This window comes from Bemisia tabaci, chromosome 4 (genome assembly GCF_918797505.1).
Source record: "Bemisia tabaci chromosome 4, PGI_BMITA_v3".
NCBI classification, from domain to species: Eukaryota; Metazoa; Arthropoda; class Insecta; order Hemiptera; family Aleyrodidae; genus Bemisia; species Bemisia tabaci.
In genome coordinates, this window is record NC_092796.1 from 4,880,790 (window position 1) to 4,904,971 (window position 24,182).

At 41.2% G+C, this 24,182-nt stretch overlaps 2 protein-coding genes across 4 annotated transcripts in view; both read left to right on the top strand.

The window, feature by feature from the left end:
• LOC109031262 (uncharacterized) overlaps positions 1–24,182 on the top strand; it is a 599,201-nt gene that overhangs the window by 170,823 nt on the left and 404,196 nt on the right. The window lies entirely within an intron of this gene.
• Positions 1–24,182, top strand: part of bru3 (CUGBP Elav-like family member bruno 3) — an 854,644-nt gene that overhangs the window by 128,655 nt on the left and 701,807 nt on the right. The window lies entirely within an intron of this gene.

Below are 24,182 nucleotides of genomic sequence, written 5' to 3' on the forward strand. Positions count from 1 at the left end.
TACAATCCCAGCAACATTGGATTGCTCTTGGTTCCTTTTCGCAAAATGAAATCCGTTTGTAATTTGACTTAAAGAGTCCGAAAATCTCCAGAAAAATAATCATTATTTTTCGTAAAAGTAAATATTCTATCAGGAGAAATTAAGCGATTTTTCCGGATCCATTCGGCGTTTTTCTTTAGCAGTAAGTACTTGTTGGTGTGATCTATAAATTCTACCGTGCTAAGCAAAAACGCCGTAAATCCATCAAGACTTTCCCTCGTTTTTTGGAACTTAACACTTTATAAAAACTTGTAAAAACTCGTAACACTTACTCGTAAAAACTATTTTACCCACGCACCTCAAATTTTCTGGTTAAGTTCTTGATAGTATGTGCAAAAGAATTCTATAAAAACATTGTCCCAAGGTACAAAAGTTTTTCTGCTATGATACATTGTTTCCAAAAATTGTAAAATAGCGTTTACTACGTTTGTGCGTTGCACGGCAGAATGGCGTACATCGATGATGAAACTACGAACATTTCTAGAAGAGAAGATCGGTTCCGCAATGTAAGAGTGTGTCAGAGCATGGGAGTTGAAAATGACATTGTATTCGACGGAATGACCAAACAGCTTGTTTGGAGTGGCCATGTCAACAAGATGACAGCAGGAGGGCTGCCAAAGAAGATGCGTGAGTATGGGTTCCTCCTGGGAGGAGGCAAAGGGTACGCCCAGTGAAATGGTGACGACGGGGGGTTTTAGAGGAAATGAGGCAGCGGCAACTCCCTGAGGGGCTTTGGGAGGATAGGGAATTAGGTGTTGTAGAGCGCCAAAGAGGTATGCGAAAGCGGCTTCTTTGTATGTAGCTACAAAAATGTGCATCTCGTTTTCAAGAAATGACGTTCAGTGAGTTTACATATAAAACAAAAAGAATGACAGGATGTCTGCAACGCTGCAAATCGATTTACGCATTTCTGAAGTTTCACCATTGACATCTTAATAGACTCCAAGGCTCACACATACTCATCAATTGAATTTCATTACGGAATAAGATACTATCTTCTCTAAATATCTATGAAGCACCAATATGCTACGGGAAATTAGCGTCAAACACGTTGCTTATAAAATGAACCAGGTTTAAAAGCCTCTTTGCGCGTAATCCGGACCATTTTCCCTCCTGCGCAGCTCACGGACTCTCACTCGCATGGATATAACATTCATGCTCTTCCCGGCAGTCGTCTTGGTTGCATGCAGAGATATTGAAGGCGCCTCGGCCGACCGCACACGAAAAACGTGTACATTTTTCATACACGAAAGCATTCAATTAGTTTTTGCGGAAATGTCCCGGATAACGGCGTAAATATTCCCCATCAGAACGACTACGGCAATAAATAATCAATTCCAATTAAAGCATTTGTCCAACATTGCACCGCCACAAAGCGGTGTGTTGCCCTCGCGTGACCGGCAAAACGAACTTTTCACAGATGCGCGGTTCCCTACGCCGTGTCGAAGAAGAACGCCGTATGGACATTCAAACGTTGCCAAATTTCCTCGAATAAAAACATCGATTTCGAAATAAGTTTTGAATTTTTTTCCCTCGAAATTTGCAGACACGCTTGTTTTGACTGCGGAGAAAATTCTCTGAAAAGTGTATCGAGAAATATTCGTAGATTCTCCTGAAATGTAGAATTTTATCGAAATAAATTTGGCAACGTCCGAATGTTCATACGATGTTTTTCCCAAGCGAACGCCAGCGCGTGGATTTCGCCCGCACGCTTACGCGGCACATTCATTGGCGTGAATTTATTAGTTCGGCTCCATTAAAGCAGTGTATTTTTCCAACTTTTCAGAATTAATTAGAAGCGCGCGGAAAGTTTCGGGGCTACGGAACCCGCCGAGCTCAGCAATGCTCCGTTTCCGCCGGCCGAGTTGGTACTCGGGAAAAGAGCAGTAAGTGCACGACAGCATCGACCGCGGTCACAACGTGTTTTTATCCGCGCTAAGGCTCATTTTAGCTTGGACTTGCTGCTCTTTTCCTCAACACAGGGACTAACCGATCTCTCGCTCGAACCGGTGTTGCCTCTTACATTACTTGTCGCTCAGGGACAACGAGAGATCCTCCATTCTGCCGTGCTAAGGAAAAACGCCGTATGAACATGCAGGCGTTGTCAAATTTTCTTCGATTAAACACGGATTCCCTGGTAAAATTATGGATATTTTTCAGAGAATATTCTACAAATGTGTTTTGATCTGAAGTCCCTGAAAATTTCAAGGAAAAATATTCATAATACAACATTCGAGAGTTACTAAATTTCCTTTGATAAAATGTTTATTAATGAGGAAAATTACGAATATTTTTCAGAGAATATTCTATGTGTTTTGATCTAAAGTCCCTGAAAATATCAAGCGAAAATATTCATAATTTTCCTCATAAATAAACATTTTTTCAAAGGAAATTTGGCAACTCTCGAATGTGCATACGTTGTTCTTCCTTAGCACGGCAGCATTGGTATCGTGGCGCATCCATCGCTGCCGTGATAGCGAACAGAGCAGTAAGTGTCAAATTCTCAAAATCGAGTTTCCTTCAAAATTCGCCGATCACCTTTCGATGACATCACTGAAATACCTAAAATAGCAAAATTCATCCTAATTGCATGAAAATGAGACATATAAAACAATATAAGAAAGCCGTAAGCGCGCAAAAAATGACGTAGTCTCAGGCAAGACAGCAGTAAGTGACATTATTCCTCCAGCGAGCCAATGAAAACAGTGCTTTCAAGTAAAGTGACGCCCTCTTCTGCCGAGTTCTAACCTGAAAATGTATGTTCGTCGTGTGTCCAAAATGCAACCATGAAACTGAGAGCATGCAGAAGCAAAGCATGCACTTACGGCTGTCTCGCCTGATACTAGCCTAATATGAAAATGAATAGGAAACCCTTTTTATGCAATTTAAATAAAATGGGTCGACCTACAATCATCCAAACGATTTCATAGGAGTCTTTCGGATGATCAGTGGTACTTTGACAAAGAACGGAGGCTCTTTTCATTAAAATTTTTCGATCAGACGGTTCTGAGCCCGTTTTTTCAGAACTTCATTTTTGTTTTTACTGCTCTCTTCGTTATCACGGCAGTAAAATATGGACCGAGGGAAGAGGGGTACGTCAGGGAACAAAGGAATTAGACACGGGACGGAAGAGAGGAATTCGGGAATGACTTTATCAAAGATTACAAAAAAAGTACAAACTTTGTATTCTTTATTCCGGTTTATGACATCGAGAGACCCTCCATTGGTATCGCGGTGCATCCACGGTCCTTGTGGTCGACTCGCCCCTCCCCTCCTTCCGTTGTCAAAATCCCAGTGTTTCACCAGGTCTGGCAACGGCGGAAGCTCGACATTTCTGCGGGAGGAATTCCCATCTGGAGACGCCGCGGAGAGGGCGGGGCGGGGGAGGGGAGGGGAGAGGGGGTGAAAAAAATAGCATCTGATAATTTCTGACGAAATGAAATTCTTCTCCGTTTTTAATGTCGAGTGAAATTGAAGTGACGCCGGTGGCGCGTTGGCGACGAACGACGATGCGATGGGTACGGGCTACGGGCCGCGGGTGATGGAAGACCGGCGTGCGAGGCGTCGCTGTGAGTCCCCTCTTTCGGCTTTAATCGTCCCTAGGTATTCCGAATATTTTCAGGCTGCGTTTCGAGTATCGGTCCCTCATCCCGTCAGGGAGGGGTGAAGAGGGGGTCCTGCGAAATAAGTGCAGTTCATTCACTTGTACTCTTCCTTGGAGCACGTGCAAGGTAGACGATCGCATGCTCCCAACAGAGACAGTGAAGCCCATATTTATAGACACTTTTTTCTGTACAAACTAAAATGTTTTCAAAAACCGATCATACGGAGATGACTTGTGAAGTGCAGTTCATCCAATTGTACTTTTCCTTGGAGCACGTGCAAGGTAGACGATCGCATGCTCCCAACAGAGACAGCGAAACCCATATTTATGGATAATTTTTCCTATGCAAATTAAAATATTTTCAGAAACCGATTATACTTAGACGACTTACTTTTTTATTTTTCTTTACGCACAATGACCATTTCGGGCAGACCGTCCATCTTCAGGTGACTGAACTGGTATGGAAAAGTAAAAAAAAACTGGAAAATCTGGAAATGGCCATTGTGCGTAAAAAATAATAGAGAATTAAGTCATCTAAGTATAATCGGTTTTTTTGTAAGGGCAAAATACGGCAAATTAATTTGTATGGAAATAGTGGCCATAATGCCGATAAAGTGTTAGGAAAATTGTGCAATATGCTACAACATAGTCATATTCATAGACGTTACATGGGGAACCTCCAAGCCGTAACTGAAAAAATTTACGGGCTATACAGACATTCCGACTGTTCCGGGATCAGAAACCGAAAGTTCCGGGTGCTGGAGCCGTAACTTCGACTGCTCCGGGTGCTAACCCGGAACGCAAACGGTATGTCTACATAGGCTGTATGTTAGGCTTCCTCGGCCGGAGTTTTAATTTCAGTGTAGTCGTACCTCAAACGTCTCTTATCTTTGCGAAAATCTGTATGGTTTACATCCTAATTGAGGGAGGTTCAAGGAGGCCCTAAAACAGCTTTAAAAGAAGGAACGTCGGATGTAATTGGATGTATTTATGCTAAGAGTAACTATAAGCATAGGGTTTACGTATAACATAGTTCCTTTTAGCATAAATACGCCCAACTATGCTAAAAAGAACCACGTGCATAAAATGTGCGTGAAAACAAGTTCCTTTTAGAATAGATACGTCCAATTTTACGGATCTCAGGTACAATTCAACAGTATAATTTTGAAAATAAGTCCTGACAAGAAAAAACAATGATTTGCCACTGGAGTTGAAACCCAGAAAAATATAGGAGAAAAAATCAGCTCAGCATGTGCTCAGTGGGAATTCGCCGATCGAATTGGCTACACGGAGAAAAATTAAATGTTGATTTAGCATTTATACTGTTAAACAGATGTCCGACACGTTTCTAATGCTGATTTTACAATACAAAAATGCTAACATAACATTTTAATTTGTACGTTTTGCAGTGGGCGCACTTACATTAGCATTTGTTAAAATGTGAAATCAGCATTTGAAACTTGTCGGATATCTTTTTAACAGTATAAATGCTAAATTAACATTTAATTTCTTTCCGTGTACAATTCGCCAGCCCCTCTTCATTGGTCATGCGGATTGTAGCACCGATCGGCACACACGTTCATAATTCGCCTTCAGTTAGGAGTGATACCTCACAACGACACTGGAGCTCGATAAGTGGTATCCAGAAATTGCATCGTTCTATTTTATGGCGATGCACTATTTGATTGGCAATGTTTATTATTATTATACGTCTGCGATGAACGCTCATTATTTTATGCTTTGTGTAATTTGTTTTCTATTTTATTTTTCCGGATCGGACATTCACTTTTATCATAGTGAGTAGTGCTCTCGGTAAATTCGCCGAACATCGCAATTTGGCTACAATCCGCGAGTGGCGTAGCTTAATAAGCGCTCGCAACAAACGATGGCCACGCTTGTTCAATCGAGCAGAAGAGATACTCTTGAAAGTGAATAAATAGAGAAATTACCACGCTTCTCCGGATCGAGAGGGGTGGGGGAGGGGGTCCCGAGGAGGGTCCTATTTATTTTTCATGACGTTACGCTGCGTTTTGAGCTTTGTCCCTTTTTCCTCCCTTCCGTGAAGAGCATGGCACCCTCTACAGTCAACCCACGAGCCGTTCCACGGTGGTTCGAGTTGTTGATAACCTAACTCGCATTGAAAACAATATTTCCCTAGTATTTGTGTGAGGTATTGCAATTGCTTCTGAAACCTTTTTGCGGCACTCTGCGCTATTAGTAGAATAACTGTATGCTGGATTGCGAAGGATGATGTGTCTGTTGCTTCGATCCTAGAATTATGATTGGTCCTTCCAGACGAGTCCTAAATGGATAAGCAGAAAAGAACCAAGCCACGTCTGACATTTCAAAATTTAAAAGGACAGTTTAATTTTTTACATGATGAAAAGGGTTGTGCTGATTTGTCTGCAAATTTCGGGAAATTGTTTGCGGTTTTTTTTTGTTGCGGCAAATTCCTTTAGGTCTTCATTGGAATCTGCGCTTTTATCTTGTAAAAATGAAATTGCCCGATTAAATTTAGCAATAGCTGATGTGGCTTGGTTCCTTTCTGTTAAATGTGACCCAAATGAGGTTTGAATGAAATACATCCAACCGCATTATTTATTTTTAATTTTTTTCTCTTTCGTATAACACGAGAACATACTCTCTGTGTGATTTACAGATTGAATTACACGAAAATCAAAAACCTAGCAGTCTGTTGATACCGGCAAATAAGACTTGAGACTGTTATCTTTTCACAACTAACAGTACGAATTTTTGAAATTCACCTCTGCATTATCTTCTGGTATAACATCAGGGATTAGGTCAAATATTTACCAGAGTATCTTCCTCTAGGAAAAGAAATGCGAGTGTAATGAAAAAGAAAAAACATGTAAATACCGTCGTCCTCGGCAATAAATGTCATAATTTATTCAAAGTCGCATGTCCACGTATCTCGACAACAAAGGCGACGTGTGCCATTTTTGTGTCAATAGAAAAGGTAAAGCTGCATTTCAGTCATAAGTACTTTTAAGCTCAGAATATTTTAGATGAAAACAAATTATACATGAAGATCTCATTTTGAGTTTTCTCGCCCTGAGACTTCTTCTTCCGTCGTTGTCCTCATCCAATTGCCTTGTGACTTTTTACAAAATCGAAGAAACCGCATTTAAAAGTTGAAAATTACGTCGAAGCTGTTGCCCAGACCCTAAAAAAACCGATGGATCAGGAAAATTCGAGTTCTTTGAGGATTTTTGAAACATCCGATTCAATATTCTTAAAATATGTTAATTTTTTTAAACCAAACGAGCAGTGGAAAAAAATCGCTTGGATCTAGAGCCCAGACTCTTAATAACATGGACAAGAAAAAACACACTGGATTCAATCCAAGTTTTCCTTCAATCGAAGAGCCGAGCCTCCTAATTGAGGCGGATTTCGTTATGATTCAAGCAAAAAGTCCGATTGAATCAAGAGTATTTTTTCTTGTCAATTTTTCCAAGAGTCTGAACTCTAGATCCAAGTTACTTTTTTTCCAGCGAGTGTCAATATTTTCGCACGAAGAGTCAGGAAACGCTAAAGTAAGAGGAAAATCCAATATTAAATTCTAGCAGACGCCCTGAAAAATAGTCCAGGAGTCGAATGAGGTGGCAAGAAAGGCGTTCGGGTTCGGGGTTCGGATCCTGGATTGAAGACGGGTGGGAGGCCTGGGAGGGGTGTTGTTTTCTTACTGGTGTACTTGAAAACTTGGCGATTACCATTAGCCGGGCCTGGCGAGTTCCGCCTGGGCGCTTCCGTTCGGTTGTTTTTCGGGAGTCGGGGGCCGGGGGATCGGGGGGCTGGGGGTCGGGGAAAGTTTCCTCCTCGGAGTGTTAACATTGTGTCTTTACGGCTGGAGCCGGCTTTGTAATTCATGAACCTGCCCGGGTTCCCGCTCTGCTTCCTTGTGTAAGAATCGCCTAACTCCCATGGGAATGCTGTGCAGATACGGGGTTCTTGTCGTGCATAGCAGCGATCGGATACCAGTAGCGTGGGGTGCTTTTCGATCCATCGATATTTCCCCATTTGAAGTTGTGGGAAATAATCGAGCATTAGGTGTTCCCTGCGAACACCCTGTTTATCGATACTTTTCTACTGGTTTAAAAGGCGGATCAAGCTATGTATCGCAAAGCACGCCACGCCACTGTCGGATACCCCCTTCGGCCGAGGGCCAATCCCGATGGATCTCACCCGCGCGCTATTCATTCGCGAATCCTTCGATGCAGTTGCAGACAGTATATAGGGTGTCCCTAAGTTCAGCAGGGTGTCTACCGCTAGTAAAAACCAGGAAATATCGGAAACTCCATGTTATCGGGAAAAATTAGGAAAACGTCAGGCAAATTGGCAATGGATTGTGAAATTCTGAGTGCTTCAAGCATTTTCAAACATTCAATTCGATGTATTAAGTATCGACGGCGTAAGTCCGCTATCATGTATCTCGTTTGCGGTGTCTGAAAATTTCCGCATCAATGTTATTTTTTTAAAGGTGAAAAAGTTGACATCATTCCTTGAAGTTTTTGCAGACTTTTCTTCACACAGAGAAGAAAAATCACGGCAGTTTTAAAGAATTGCCGTTGAGTAGTTTTCCGTTTAAAAAATAAAGTATGACAGGAAGTCTGCGTCGTCGCAAACCGAGTTATGTGATAGCCGACTTACACCGTCGATATGTTGATTTCTTAAATCAAACGTGTGTCAACTTATTCGCGCGAAAAAATTAGGAAATCTCGTCAAGAGCATTTGAAAAAATCAGGAAAATATCAGAAAAATCCAAAATTAAATTTTAGTAGACACCCTGGTAATCGCGAATTTTTTCAGAATCTATTTTCGGAATCATAATAATACTTTTTTGGTCTAAAACATTCTCCTAAAAAAGCTGCCTCTTCAAAAATCCAACCCTCTCAAAATCCCTCTAGAAATGATCTCAAGTTTATTAAGGTCAGAAATGTGTTCAGTGTGCGAAGGAACATAGAAGTGCCATTTTTTGTGCATTTCCATCAATAACTATCGTTAAATCAAGAAAAAACTCGGTGTTTTGGCCCAAATATTCAGATGCTGCATTTCTGAACGGGAGATTTTCTAGAGGCCACGTTACTTAACAGAAAATTCTTATTTTCCTTCGAACATTGGTTCTTAAAATATTCGCGTTTTACTCTGGAGCAACCTGCATTTTGAAAAATTCCTTGGAACACCTTCATTTTGCGTATCACAACTCTCTGAAAATTTCTCGGAAGAGCTTGATTTTGTTTTTCAAAAGCGTTCATGAACCCCGTCATTTCATTCTTCATACACCTCTTTTCAGTTATACTTATCCGGGATTTTCCCTCTGTTTCAGGTATGTCTTGATTGAACAGTTCTTGAGAATGAAGTAAAGAAAGAAGAATGCTTTATTTTATGCCGTCGTAAGTAAACTTGAAACCTCTCTAAAATTTACGAGCAGCGAAGAGTGGAATCGCTGTTAGTCATTTGGAAGTGCTCTCCTCCGTTGGAGGAGAAAGATACGCCTATGGAGAGAAAATAACAATAGTGGTTGTTAGATGCCTGATCACACATGTATTCCAGTAAATCTTAGTACCCCGATAGAGACATATTGACGGTGAAACTACCAAACCACGTATCTCGTTTGCGGTGTTTAAAAATCTACGCTCACATTTTATTTTTTTGAAGTAGACCAAATCAATATCGATATTATAAAAAATGTTATGTTTTGACAATGATTAAATTTGGCACGGGACCACCTTAATATTTTCAAAACACACAGTATATTTTCCTGTAGTAAATAATTGTTTTTATCTTTTTAAACAAGAACTTATTTTTGTTTAAAAAGATAAAAACAATTATTTACTATGCTTTTATTATAAACTTAAACATTTCAAAATCATGAGTTGAAAAACGATGACTTCGCGAGTTCGAAAATTATAGCAAAACACAGTGCTGCCAGCGCAAAACGTGTACTGGCGCCTACAAGACTGCATGGATACTTCACGCATTGCGCGTACAAACCGTAGGATACTTCACGCATTGCGCGTACACAACGGAGGATACTTCCCGCATTGCGCATACATTACGGTGAGTGTGCGCAATGCGTGAAGTATCTATGCAGTCTTGCAGGCGCTAATACGCGTTTTGCGCTGGCAGCACCGTGTTTGGCCCTAATATTCGAACTCACGATGCCATCGTTTTCTAACTCATAATTTTGAAATGTCTGTACACTCTGTATGATTATTGTCATTTGAAAAGATAAAAAAATTATGTACGTAAAATCCAACTAATCGCTCTTTCTTCATGCACATGCTTATTAAATATCTAAAGGTTGGGGCTAGAGGGCGTAGCCTACGAATCTAGCATATCTCTACATAGTTATTTTGACCATTCTACTTGATTTTAGTGGAAGGACATTGCAACCACTCGCCTACATCAATAGAATCCCTCCATATCCGTTTTGTCTTTTTTGTCTATCGCTTTGTCTACTAACTTTAACAATCAGCTCGCTGTACTACCATGACAATTCAAATTTGAGTTTCCATGGCCTGAGCTTCCTTTTGTCGTGATCGGTATAACACATTTGCTTCGCAAAATTCGTTTATTGTGAAGCGATCCTCAGACATCGACTTATACGTCCTAGTCTCATCTAATCCTCAGAGGGAGCATTCCCGTTTTGCATGCAACTTTTTCCCCCGCTGCATATCGACGGTGAAACTACCAAACCACGTATCTCGGTTTGCGACGTCGCAGACTTCCTGTCATACTTTATTTTTTAAAGTGACAAAATACTAACGTCCAGTCTTGAAAATTTCAGTGATTTTTCCTCTCGTGCGGAGAAAATTCCGTGAAATTTCAAGGAATGATATTGATTTGGTCTACCTCAAAAAAATAAAATGCGAGCGTAGATTTTTAAACACCGCAAACGAGATACGTGGTTTGGTAGTTTCACCGTCGATATGTGTTTCGTGTACCGGCGAATGATACAACTGTGCCGGCAACGCAGGTAAACTTTCGTCCCTCCCTCCCCATTGGCACGAAAAAAGAGCTTGTTAAAACTTTTCCTAGGCATCCAGAGCTCCTCTCACGTGTTCCAACTTATTAGCGATTCCCGGGCAACTTTCGAGACGACAAAGAAAAGCAGCGAGCTCGAAGGGAAATGAGCCGTTTGTTTCTCACGCGGGACGACACTTGCTTTCTGCGGTATTCTAACCCTCTCTTCCTACTTACGGCCCGGGAAAGTCAGGACGTTACCATAACCTCTCTGATTCCTACTGTTTTAATTATGGTTCATAGTGAAACTCAGAGCTCTGCCTAGTTGACTCCCATTATTTTTCGGCCAAAACCAGCAGTGGCGTGGCGTGAATTGCGGTGTATCGATTGTTATGCCATTTAAACCTATGGTAAAGAATCGATTATTAAGGTGTTCGCAGCGAACACCTTGTATATCGATCCTTTTTCATAAGTTTAAATGGTATAACAATCGATACATCTCAAAGCACGCCTCGCTACTGAAAGCCAGGTGATATATTGTAAATTAGCTCGCCGTCCACACATTTGCCAATTTTGAATACACGATTAAAGTTTTAGCGCAGCAAACTTGCAAGATACGCCATCGCATAGAGAAAATGATTCGGTTACGAGAATGAAACTTGAATGCATACTTGATACGAAAGTCCTCCGTCTAAATATAGATATCGTATTCCAGTTCAGATGACAAAATTCCTTTCGAAGAAATGTATCGTATTCGATACATCAAACAGGTGAGATTGTGTCGATATCGATCGGTTCAACATGTATGCATAGCTTCAGCAGTCAATTTAGTAATCTGAGGGAACGGGTTTTTGCGAGAGATTGTTTATTCTTATGAGTATAAAATGGTAATGAAAAGTAAAATTATCAGGAATTTTTTCATTTTTACCTTTCCAACTGGACCGTATTTTCTGTCAAACGGAACTAAGTGCTAAATTGAGTTCCTTTTGGGGATTTTAGAATCCCGGATAGCGCGTTCTGTCAAACGGAACCAAGCGCCATGGAAAAGCATTGTGAGTATAGGACGGAACGAGGCAACACCCGCCAATCCAATCCCCCTCTCCCTTCCTCACCCGATGGCGCTTAGTTCCGTTTGATAGAAATACGTCCAACTTAGATCCTAAAATCTTTGTTTGAGGTTATGTTCTATTGTTTTGAGCGAAACGATACATCGAAGCACTATCGAATTCAGTCCATTGGGATCGGGTTCTCTACTCCATCGGCGGATCCAGCAAATTTGCAACATTGTCTTTTCTTCATTTAAACCTGTGGAAATGTATCGATTTTGGGATTGGCTAGGTGCTCTCATATAAATCGATTATTTAGCATGGGTTTTAATGGAGGAAATCCGATGTTGCCAAATTGTTGGGCCCGCCTCTGCTCTACTGTCACTACCCCGAACGGAACCTGGGCGGGAAATTAACTCGGAGGTGGAGCTCTTTTTCGATGCCTCGAGGCTGAGCGGAATCCCTTTGTTTTTCTAATCTGGCGGGGGATTTTTAATCCGCGAGTGAGTAGTGCCGAAACCTCATTTGAGGCATGAGAAAATGCTCAGGGGTGAAGTTATGATAATAAGATCCCCGTCCCGTCAGGAGCCGAGTCCACACCGAGCTCCTCTTGCTTCGCGGATCCCGAGTTTTTGCATCCCCTCCTCCACACCTCCACACCCCTCCCCCCACCCCCAACCTAACTTCAAGTTGTGTAGACAAACATCATGGGGGATGGGGAAGGAACTTCTTACCCCGCTCTCTTTTCGTACCGCTTTCACTCGATTTCGCGAATGTTGCCGATTGGACGGATCCCTAGTTGGACCGAGTTTTTAAGAGAGGAACCAACCCAGAATTGAGTTCAGAATGTTTTTGAGTTTCACTAGCCGTATATTTTCTTCTGCCAAAAATTAAAGTCTAAAAACAAGAAAAATTCATGAAAAGAAGGGTTAAAGTTTATTAATTTCTCGCTATCCTAGGGTAGAGGAAGTATTGTCATCCTCCAAGGGAAAAAAACAAGAAAAAGTTGAAATTTTTTACATTGAGCCTTATGCAGGAGTAAAACTTCAAACTTCTTTTTTCAGTTTCAACTTAACGTGAGTTGGTTCCTTTCTGATGAAGTCGTTCCAATTTAGCGTATGCGTACCGGAAAGAAAACTATGCTTAACAGACTCTTGGTAGTGTCTTATAGATGCCGGCCATTGCAAAAATGCCGCAACTCCGTTTAGATGTCGCATTTTTTTTCCACATAGAGACGATCTCAAATCAAATGGAACAATAACCATTCTGACTGCATAAAAAACGGGGCTAGCATCATTAATACCGTGCCATGACATTGAATTCGTAAAGATTTATTGAAAACGTAAATCAATAATATGGTAACGAACGCTGCTCATTTACAGTTAAAATTATTATGTAAAGACCTGTTGTATAGCTCGATTTATAATTCATCCTTTCAATGAGCAGTATTCGTATATCCTATTTTTAAATGTACATCAGTGATACATTTTCACATAATTTTATCTTGTTCCTTGCCTCATGTTTCGATTTATTTTATTACGAGGCCGAGAAATTTCTTTAAAATACGACAGGACTAGATTAACAAAGGGGATGGCAAGTTTTTCAATTGTTTGAACGTTTTATTTCAATGATTTCTCGGATTTGTTACGTAACGCTGAGCTTGACTCCCCATCCTCCCCTTATAACTCCCCGTAACGCTGGCTGAACCCCCCCTCCCCCTAAGTTCGTCACGTAATTTGAGCGGCCCCAAGCTGTTTCAAATCATACAGCTCAAGCTCGCAGTTTTCGAGTAATTCATCGTTAGAGAGGCCTCTCTTTTTCGGTAAAGCCAAAGTTTGCAACAGCCGCCCCGTCGGACGGAGAAGGCAACAATGCGGTGCAAGGGAAGGGGGGTTTGGGGGAAGAGGGGGGGGGGCAGGTAGTGGACTCTTGTTCTTGCCTCTTATCACTCGGAGTAATGGATCCGCTCTGGGTCTCACTTCAATCTTCAGCCTTTAATCTCAGCTGCTCTACTGATTATCCCAGTCTTCGCTGGGCTCCTCCATCATTTTTCCTGTTTGAATGCCTACATAAATCTTCCGACTCCTCGCCCTCCCCTCCTCCCCAACTCCACCCCATACACTGTACAGCCTTTACTCCCGCGTTGTCAAGTGAGTATATCGCATGATCCTGTTCATAGCTGCATACCTTAAATAGCTCCGTTTCTTACGAGGCCCTTTTAAGGTTTACATTCGGGCTATGGAGGCTTTCAAAAAAGCGTAATTCGTCACCCTCTGGTCTGAGTATCACAAGCGCCATGCGATGATAAAAAATTTTCGCCGCAATTATATTTTCTTAAAGAGAAATTGTTGGTCGAATCTGTTCGAAAATTTCACTAAATTTTATCGGCAGCACGAAGAAAATTCAATGAAATTTTCGGACAGCTTCGTTGAACAATTTCTCTGTAAAACAAAATGGCGGCGGGAATTTTTAAACGTCGCATGGCGCTTGTGATACTTCGGCCGGAAGGTGACGAACTACACCCTAGAAGTCTCGATCCTAGTCAAATTGACCCGACTCTCTCTTCAGAGGGAGTTTTAGGCTGGTACATACGAGCATTAAATGCAGGGCAACAGATAAATCCTAATAAAAATTGAAGCTGACGTCAATTACAGAGAGAAACAAAAATTGAGTTCCAACGCTGTCGCAGAGAAGAGAGACGTACTTGGGCTTCGTTTTGGCAGCTGACAATGAGTATTGAGAGTCCACGCCTCACGCTATCGCGCCTTCAATTTTGCAGACGCAACACGGACATCCATCAAGTACGAATAGTTGTATCTCTGCGCCGTCGTCTCCCCAAAGAAATCATTGTAAACACAAAAATAAAGCTGAGGTCTTTCCTATGTGCTGAGCCTTTTTACTGTACGTGTATTTTTTTTTAAAAGTAACCGTCATCAAGGCGAATGCCTATAAAAAGGCTACTTTCGCAAACTATTTCGATCATAGGGGGCGTCTAGCTAAAAAATGGTTAGATGACATCTAGAAAAAGATGAAGAGATGCCAATTTATAGGAAATCTCTATTTGGAGACATTCCAATGGCGGTTAAGTGTCACAGAGCGCCCTTGTACGCTGTAAAAGCAATGTAATGAATGTAGCAATGTGTAATGAATAATTGTACCTTGATTTATGTGAAAGCAAAGAAGTTTCTGAACCCCTGAAAATAACTTTGGGAACAGTTTTCGAAAGTCCTTGATTTTGTTTTTCGAGAGCTTTGAAAAGCTTTCGCGGCGCGGCAATGCTGGAAAGGCGAAGTTGGAAGGAGGATGTTTTCGTCGGGAGCGGGCGATCCTCTCGTCTCGCAATCACTCTTGCCCGTAAATCTTCGATCGGCATGCCCCTCATTTTATTCGCGCTATACGTAACATCCACTCGCTCGTACATTGTTCGCCACGCCACTTCTTGTTGTTTTCATGCGCCACCGTTTTATCGCCCTTGAAACTCCTCCGATGGATGGCTCATCGCTCCTTTGTTTCCCGCCAGGCTTCCAAGGCCTTGCATTTGTAAAGCAACTTGAAAGCTAACCAAGTGGCCGGCTGCGTTTGTAACTCTCATGTGGAGAACACTTTCTCGTTCAGAGTGATTGGCGAAGTCTTAAGAAGACATTTTTAGAAAAAAATGAGGATGAATCTTTTATTCGTTCACTTATTTATTTATTTATTTAATATATTTATCTATTTATTATTTATTTTCCCTGAAATTTTGACTGAATTTTGCAATTTGGAACTATAAATTCTGGCTCTTCTTGAAAAACACTTATGTGCATAGTCAAATACTAATGGCATATACTTTTTTTTAAACCGGGCAGAATTTATATAGTTCCAAATTGCAAAATGGAGTTCATTTTATGTTCGTATCCTTTTCCTTTCGTTGACCTCCCAAATTTTTATGTTTCACCGCGCTTTAGGTACCTTAGAGTCAAAACATGCCTTGGGGGCAAATAAATTCCAAATAATACTACTACTATTATTTATTGATGTATTTATTTCCTCCTCTTAAGAAATACATCTACTCGATTTTAATCCAAACAGGGTGGATTTAGAACTGACAAACCGGGAATTAATAGAAAATTTCATCAAAAAAATCAGGCATAAATCAATGAAGTTTATGAGAAATACCTTAAAATTGAAAGATCGTGAAACTTGAAATCTGAAAACAAAGAACATAATCAGCACTCTTCACACAATCTAACTGACAGTTAAGGGCAGGTGTAGACCATGTGTAGTTCCCAGACTAGATTATTCTGTCATAACTGATCCAATCATAAATCAATTCAGAAACCGAGGATATTCTTGTAATCAGGCCGCCGCACTCAGTATCTGTCTCAATACAATTTTAGACAGCTGCACATTCTCTATCAAGTAACAGGGGCCGTTCTTAAAATACGTAACATTTTAAGGGAGATGCAATTTTGTATTTACATGTCAAAGGAAAGGCACCTTTGTTACAAAAGCGTTAGGGGGGGGGGGGGGGGGTCGAGGGGAAAGGAATCGAAAAATCCCAAATTTAGCATTGCGTATTTTATGAAAGGCCCAATTTGTACGATAGTATTGTATTGATGGACACGTTCTCAACTTCCAAGATGTTGAATTTACATATCCCTTTTTCCATTTATCTGAGAAATGTGGTAACAACGGAAGGATGCAAAGGCTACCAGCGCATTTTTTTCGTCGATCCGTGATTCTTTTTTACCGCCCACTCAAAGCAAGGGACAGGGCCGCGTGAAAAAGCTGTCCCGGAATCTCGCGAACGGGGGGGGGGGGGGGGGTGTGTAAAAAAGGAAGCATTCGCCATTGTCAAATGATAATCCAGCTTAAAAATTAATCGTTTCTAATGGAAGCGGAGATGTCCTCGTTTCGGGATCGGGCGGAATTTTATGTGGTTTTCGAATGACTCCGCGTGACCAGGAGATTTGTCTTGCAGACACTTTTAAAACCTCGTTTGCAGTGATTCTTGGCCCCCCTGTTGCCGCTCCGGAGCTGAGCGGATTTGCACCATTATTTTTGAAGAAATTTTGAACCTGCTTGCCGGTGACCGAGAAAAACTGCCGGCATATGCGAGTATTCTGAAAATCGTGTTACGAACTACGGAGAGGGTCTCAGACATGTTTAAGTGCACACGAAAAAATTAAATTGCTAGAAAAAGTGACTGCAGTATTTCATGAACGTAGATTTCACAGCACAAAAAGCTACTTAACCGCTATTGTAAGCTAATTTAACCACGGGAGTGGTTAAAGGAGCATTTCTGTGTTGTGAAATTTACGTTGAAATATTGCGGTCACTGGTGCACAGCAATTGAATGGTTAAAACAGCAATTTAATTTTTCCCGTGTTGTCCATCTTGATTTTCGTGTGATTTTACCGCGAGAGCGTCAGTTCACCTGGCTAGACTTCCAGGCTAAGGAAAAACGTCGTATGAACCTTCGAGAGTTACCAAATTTCCTCAGGTAAAATGTTTCTTTTGGAGGTCAGTTATGCATACATTTCCTCAAAATATTCAAATATTTTAGATAAACTAGCTAACAATATTGTCTAAAAAATTGAAAAACAAATATTCACAACTTTCCCAATAATTCCTTATTTTGAATAGGGAAATTTGGCAATGCCTAAAGACTCATACGACGTTCTTCCTTGGCACGGCAGTGTACTTCTTTTGTACATGTATGTACATGTATTTTTCTCAATGATAAATTTTGGCAACTTTGGAATGTACACAAGACGCGACGCACAGTGGTTCTAATCATTAGGAGAGGTCGGACAAAATGTTCAGAATTTAAAAGCTTATAACTCCGTTTAAACGCAATTTTGAGGTTCTGAAAGTGATTTCATTGAATTTCTCGTTAAATTTTCTTGTATACGCACCCTTTAAAATTTACAATGTGCCGAATTCAGCATCAAAATTAGCAGTTTTAGTCACAAACTTCATGTCCGACCTCTATAATTGACTCGATCCACAGTGCGACGCTTCCATCAACTCGGCAGCATGGATGGATTGGATAGATATAACTTTGAGGCAAAATCTTGGTATGCGATACCGTGACGGGTGAAGTCAATCACCATGTTTCCTTCGAGGGAGGTACGACGTCCTTTAACACCGGATGTAGGAACTTGCCGCTTGAACGGATCTCATTATTTATTCCTAATCTGTCAGCCCCAAGGATCGAAACATGACTCTTTGACACGCGCGATTGCTCCGTCTCGACTATTCTTGCGCTGATTGGCTCTCTTGAAAAATTTTGCTCCCGGAAATTTAAGTTCGCTCCAGACATCACGAATAATCTTGAGCTTTTTAGTACACTGAAAAAAAACCACATTGGATTTAGAGTCCAGACTCTTAAATACATCGACAAGAAAAAATACTCTTGATCCAATCAGATTTAAGCTTAAATCAAGAACCAAGCCTCTTAATTTGAGCGGATTTCTTTTTGATCTAAGCTTAAATCTGATTGAATCAAGAGTCCTTTTTCTTGTCAATGTTTTCAAGAGTCTGGCCTCTAGATCCGATGTGTTTTTTTTCCAGTGTAGGGTTTCCACGGGGCAAGAATCTAGGCCTGTGTTTCCCGATCGGAATCGATCAAAAAGTGCCTAAAATAGCCCAATGGGCCGGTTGCGCTGGATACAGAATCGTGTTTTCAGTGCTTGATTCGTAAAGATCAGCTAAAAATGATAAAATCCGTCCAAACAGCAACTTTCTTCGTTCAATATTAACCGAGATATCGCCCCTGGAAAAGTCGAGTTTTTGACGTCATCCAACGCGGTAGTGACACTCTCGGTTTCTTCCACCTTGCTTTTATCAGTAAGTGTGACGCACATCTGCACTAGTTGTTAAACGTGAAACTCGTATGAAAGCAAGGTGGAAGAAACCAAGGGTGACATTACCGCTGTGGATGACGTCAAAACCCCGACTTTTCAAAAGGCGGCTAATATTGAACGTGGAACGTTGCTGTTTAGACAAACCTTATTAATTTTAGCTAATCTACAAAACTCGATCGTCAAAACACGATTTTGCGTTCAGCTCAACTGATCCATTTTTCACAATAAGCACCACTCAGATTTGGGTAGGGGGCAGGGGACCGTTCATACAATACGCAACGCTTTTCGGATTTTTCCACCCTAACCTTCCCCCTCGTAACGCTTTTCCCGCTTACGTCTGGAAATTTGGCAACATCCCCATTTTTATACAGCGTGTTTCCTGAGTACGGCAGAATAAAGAAAACACCTACCGAGGAGTGTCATCTTGAGGGGCTCCATCTGGCGGAGCGGCGCGGTTAGAGGTAATTTGCCACGACAGGCCTCAAGACGCTATCTGGTGGCGGCGTCGTCAACACGCGAACTTTACGCGGCTATCGGTTTCGGGCACGCAAAATTGTCATCAACCTGACAGCCCTCGTGCCGCACCACACCTGCCGGTCCGCTCCACCGAATTCCCCGGTTTATCCCTCTTTTTAATTGCTCGCCATTGTTACCTTGTTGACCAGGACATTGCCCCAACGATTTTTAGCGAGTGTTGTGTGAACACTACCTTTAGGGAGATTGCATCCTATTTTTCGCCCAAAGTTTTTCTTTTTTTCAGCGTTTCGAAACCAAATTTTCAGATAACACATCGAAAAAAAACGGGATGTTGAATTGAACATACTGGTCGATAGAAAATGTGCGAAAACCTCGGGACTTTTGTCTCAACCACCTCTTCTGATATTTTTACGCCCCTAGGATAAGTAGATTTACTTAAAAACTATATCAAGTAGGCCGAACTTTTTCAAAAACCAGTATGTTAATTCAGCATCCTAATGTAAATGGCATTTACATCCTAATGACTAAAATTATTAAAAACTATTAATACTCGTTTGCACATTAATAATGGAATCGGATCGGTTTCAAAGGCTTAATTTCCTTCATCTTCACCTTCAGCAAACACCGACCACGTGTTTATGGAATATGCCTAAAATCCTAGTTAAGATTTTGTAGGAAAATGATAATCGCGAGATTTTTTACGAGCTTCGTGACATATTTTCGCGGCATTGGCGGGGCTCTTAACTCCGCCCAACTTACATTTCGTCCTTTGATTGAACCTTTTACAGGACATGTTTTCTTCCTTAAGACTTGATCGAATCATTTAACGACCCTTTTTTAATTCGAACCTAAACTTTTAGTTAAGACTTTACAAGAAAATAAATTTGTCTTTTTTTGCGAGATTGATTACCTTTTTCTGCGAAATTACATGCTCTTACCTCAACGCCACTACAATTCTTTCCTCGCATTTCTCGATGCAATTTTGAGGTGCCGCGCCCTGAACATTAACCTTATTCCCCTCGTAGTGAACTTCCTTTCTTTGGCTCTCTTTTGTAGGCTCGGCAATCCTGCCCAGAACTCCGCACTCAAAGCTTGGCCTAATAAAGTATTTACGTCAAGTCTTTATCTATCGAGGCCTCGCTCATGCAGCCGTGAAAGGGAAGGTTCCCCAGCTGCTTGCCTAAAAGGTTTAAAACAATAATGCATCAACTATCTGTTGCCATGCTGCTTGGTATTTGTCTTAGTAATCTTTGCCGCGTGATTTTAGTACGGATAAAATCCTGTCTCATGCCCCTTCTCATGAGAGGACTAAAAGTTTCCAGCTAATGAATAGAGTGAAATAAAAATACCTACACATTTAGCACAAAACAATTTAAGGGTTCATGATGTCTAGTACGTCTTTGAATATATTTTTCAAATTGCTTCCATTTTGTTTTTAGTCTGGAATATCTCTTTGCATTTTGGGAATTTTCAAACAGATTCAACCAAAAATGTCTCTATAAGAAATAAAATGACGGCGGAAATTTGGAAACATCGCTTGGCGCTTGTGATATTTTGGCCGGAAGGTGACGAACTATAATCTAGAAATCCCGAACCGAGTCAAATTGACCCGACTCTCGTTCCATAGTGAGTCACGGTGCTGGTACATACGAGCATTAAATGTAGGGCCACAAATAAATCCTAAAAATTGAAGCAGACATCAATTGGATTACATTTTGCAATAAGGAACCACTATTTCCGGTCTATTTTAGAAACAACATACATGCTATTGGTTTCCCTATGCAGATATGTGCTTTTGTGGGAGTTCCAGAGATAGTGGTTCCTTATTGCAAAATGTAATCCAATTATAGAGAAAAAATATGAGCTTCAACGCAGCCGAAAATAGGAGAGACGTACTCGGGTTTCCATGCCTCACGCTATCGCGCCTTCAATTTTGCAGACGCAACACGGTCATCCATCAAGTACGAATAGTTGTATCTCTGCGCCGTCGTCAACGCGCGTCCTTTGCCTCGCTCTATTCCCGTGTTATGTTGGTTCCAGTTGTCTTCTTCCTTTAGGCACTTCAAGGGAAACGTGAGCAACACAGTCGAATAGGTAGAGACGTAATTGAACATCCTTTTTTTTACTTTTCTCCCAAATTTGAGCGACACCTCATCGGCGGCATAGAGCGGAGCATTGCAAGTTCACGCCTTCCACCATTGCGCCCTCACTTTAAGAATATTAAAACAATACTGAAATACTTTTTCATCGATAAATGTTTCGATAGCAAAGCCAAATTTTTGTCCAAGTCTATATTTTCAAGTTTTTCCTCAATTACTTACATTTTTTTCAGTGTTCTTATATTTCCTTTAATTTTAAGTTTCAATGTAGATTTTTCTATGAATGCTAAATTAACCTCCCCCGTGTTGCCGTGCTAAAGAAGAACACCGTATGAACCTCCAGGCGTTGCAAAATTTCCTATAATAAAAAAACGAATTTCCTAGTAAACTTACAAATATTTGCTTTCCAGTTTTTTAGATAATTTTTCTCGCAATTTCACCTAATGTTCCTGAAAATTTCAAGGAAAAATATTCATAACTTTCCTCAAAAATGAACACATTATCAAAGGAAATTTGGCAGCTCTCGAATGTTCATACGGCGTTTTTTCTTACCACGGCAGCGTGGGTAAATTAGCTTTCCACTATTGTAAAAGGTATATTTGAAACATGTCGGACATATTTTTAACGATTTAATGGTTAAATCAGGATTATATTTTTTTTCCGTGCGCCTGATTTTTCTCAGCCAGCGTCAAAGATACGCGTTCGACTTTTTTACACCTGCACCGCGAAAGCGGCGCGGCGTCGTGGCGTCTCCTGCCGTGCTAAGGAAGAACGACGTATGAACATCTGAGAGTTGCCAAATTTCCTTCGATAAATTGTTTATTTTGGAGAAAAATCATGACTATTTCCCTTGAAATTTTCAGACGATTTAGATCTAATTACAAATAAAATTATCTGAGGAATCTGTAGACAAACATTCAAAACTTTTCCTGAAAATTAGTGAATTTTCAGGGGAAATTTGGCAACGCCTGGAGGCTCATGCGGCGTTTTTCCTTACACGGCAGTTTTGCCGTTGGAGCTGGAAAGCGGGGATTTCCAACGCCAACGGGCATCCGCGGGCTCGAGATGATGGGTCATTTGTATCCGGCGCTTTTACCGGAAACACCTGCTTAGATGCAAATTTTATTAATGAGCTTCTTTCAAAAGCGCCCCGGCGACCGCGCTTTTTATTGAAATAAAGATCAGATTATGTTGACAAGTGGAAAGCGCTCTCAGTTCAAGTCGCCCGCCTCCGTCCCGCCGCACAGTGGATCGAGTCAATTGGAGAGGTCGGACAAAATCTGGAAACTTTAAGCGCTTATAACTCCGTCTATACAAACTTCAGGGTTCCAAAATTGGTTTCGTTGGTTTCCTTGCGAAAATCTCTTTTAGAGGCACTCCTTAAAATTTAAAATGTTACGAAATAAGCATCGAAATTTGAAGTTTTAGTAAAATGTTCCGTGTCCGACCTCCTCTATTAACTAGATCCACTGTGCGCTGCACAGTGAGGGCCGTTCAAGTATTACGTAACGCACATAGGGGGAAGAGGGGGTTGAGCCAATGTTACGGTGCGTTGCAAGTGGAGAAGGGGGGTTAAGTCCAGCGTTACGTAACAAATCCGAGCCGGGGAAAAAACTTATAAATGTGAACCTGTAGAATTATGAAGAATTGTCGGAGGCATTAAGTTTTTCCATATTTTCTCATAACTTAACTGTTGGCAGCTACGCTCTTCTCCTTCTTTCGGTCACGTGTTTTCTTATCTGTATGATTTCCAGTAGAGCGCGTTGAATATCTCTGACATAAAATTAATGTTCGTAGTTTACATTATAAACAGTAAATTTCAACTTTCCTTTCGCATAAAATTAAAAATGTTGTAACTATTGCCCCATTTTGGAGGTAGAATCTCTTGTGAAAAATAATAAATAATACAACATGTGGAATGTGGATAGATATCCGTTGATTATTCCAGAGCATACACGTCTCCTAAATCAATATTTAAAATTGTGTTTCATTACTTGTCTGGGTGTCAAAGTTTTCTGGGTCAAACATTTTTCGCGGGAATCCAAATGCGCTGCAATTTAAATAGACCGCTAGAAACTAAGATACGAATACTTGGAAATTGTTTACCCAGCGATTGACGTGAGTTAGGAGGTTCGCTACCCAACAATCTGGCATTTACGTTGTGAATAAGGTAAGGACCCCCGACTGTTTTTCGTCCTCCGTATGCTTCAAGGTATTTTCAAGACGATTCGTAATACATACGTTTTTGTGAAATTAAAGAGAGCCGGGCTTACGAAACGGCCCAGGGTTGCCAGGTCGGAGGGACTTGTCAGTGCCACCCCTCTTCGCGGCGGATGCGGAAGGAAACGCCCCCGCCCGAATCGGCAACACAGGATCGGCGCCCCCCCCCCGCGCCCCCGAGTCTGGAACGCGCCCGCTTTGTTTATTATTATATCTTCCATTCGTTCATGAATAAATTCGTTTATTTTTTCGAGCAAACGCAGAGCTTCTCTGCGAAACAATGTCGCACGAAACTTTTTACTTTCCGCTCCCCCGACTCGACTTTGCTTACTCAAAGGAGTCGCAACTTCCCATTTATTTCCTTTAATTTGTTTAGTTGATGAATTGCGTTTATCTTTTCCATTCCTCTTATTTTATTAACTTTTCAGTCGTTACCGTCCTCTCCGCTCCGCCCCACCCCGCTCCCGCCCCCGGCCCCCGGCCGCCCCGTCCCATCATGGTAATTAGTTATTCAATTTTCAATTTTCGAGTGTTACTCCTCGCTCTTTTCGTATCGGTCGCTACCGAGCTGGTCCTATTCGCGGAGGGAAAAAATCTCTGTTCTTCGAACCGGTGTGTTCAGGGGACGCTTTCCAGTTTTCTAGGTCAGTCACCGATGAGAAAAAAAGGCCCACAAGGCTATGCCATGTATGCTCAAATACACGGCTCAAAGCAAAAACAAGGAAGGAAAGTAGGTATGAATGCAAGGAATGTAAAGTGACTTTATCATTGAACCCTGCTGTCAAAAATATACTCTCATATGGTACTGAATTCCCTTCAATTTTACTTGAGTTACTTGAATATTCTCTTTCTTAATTTCATCGGC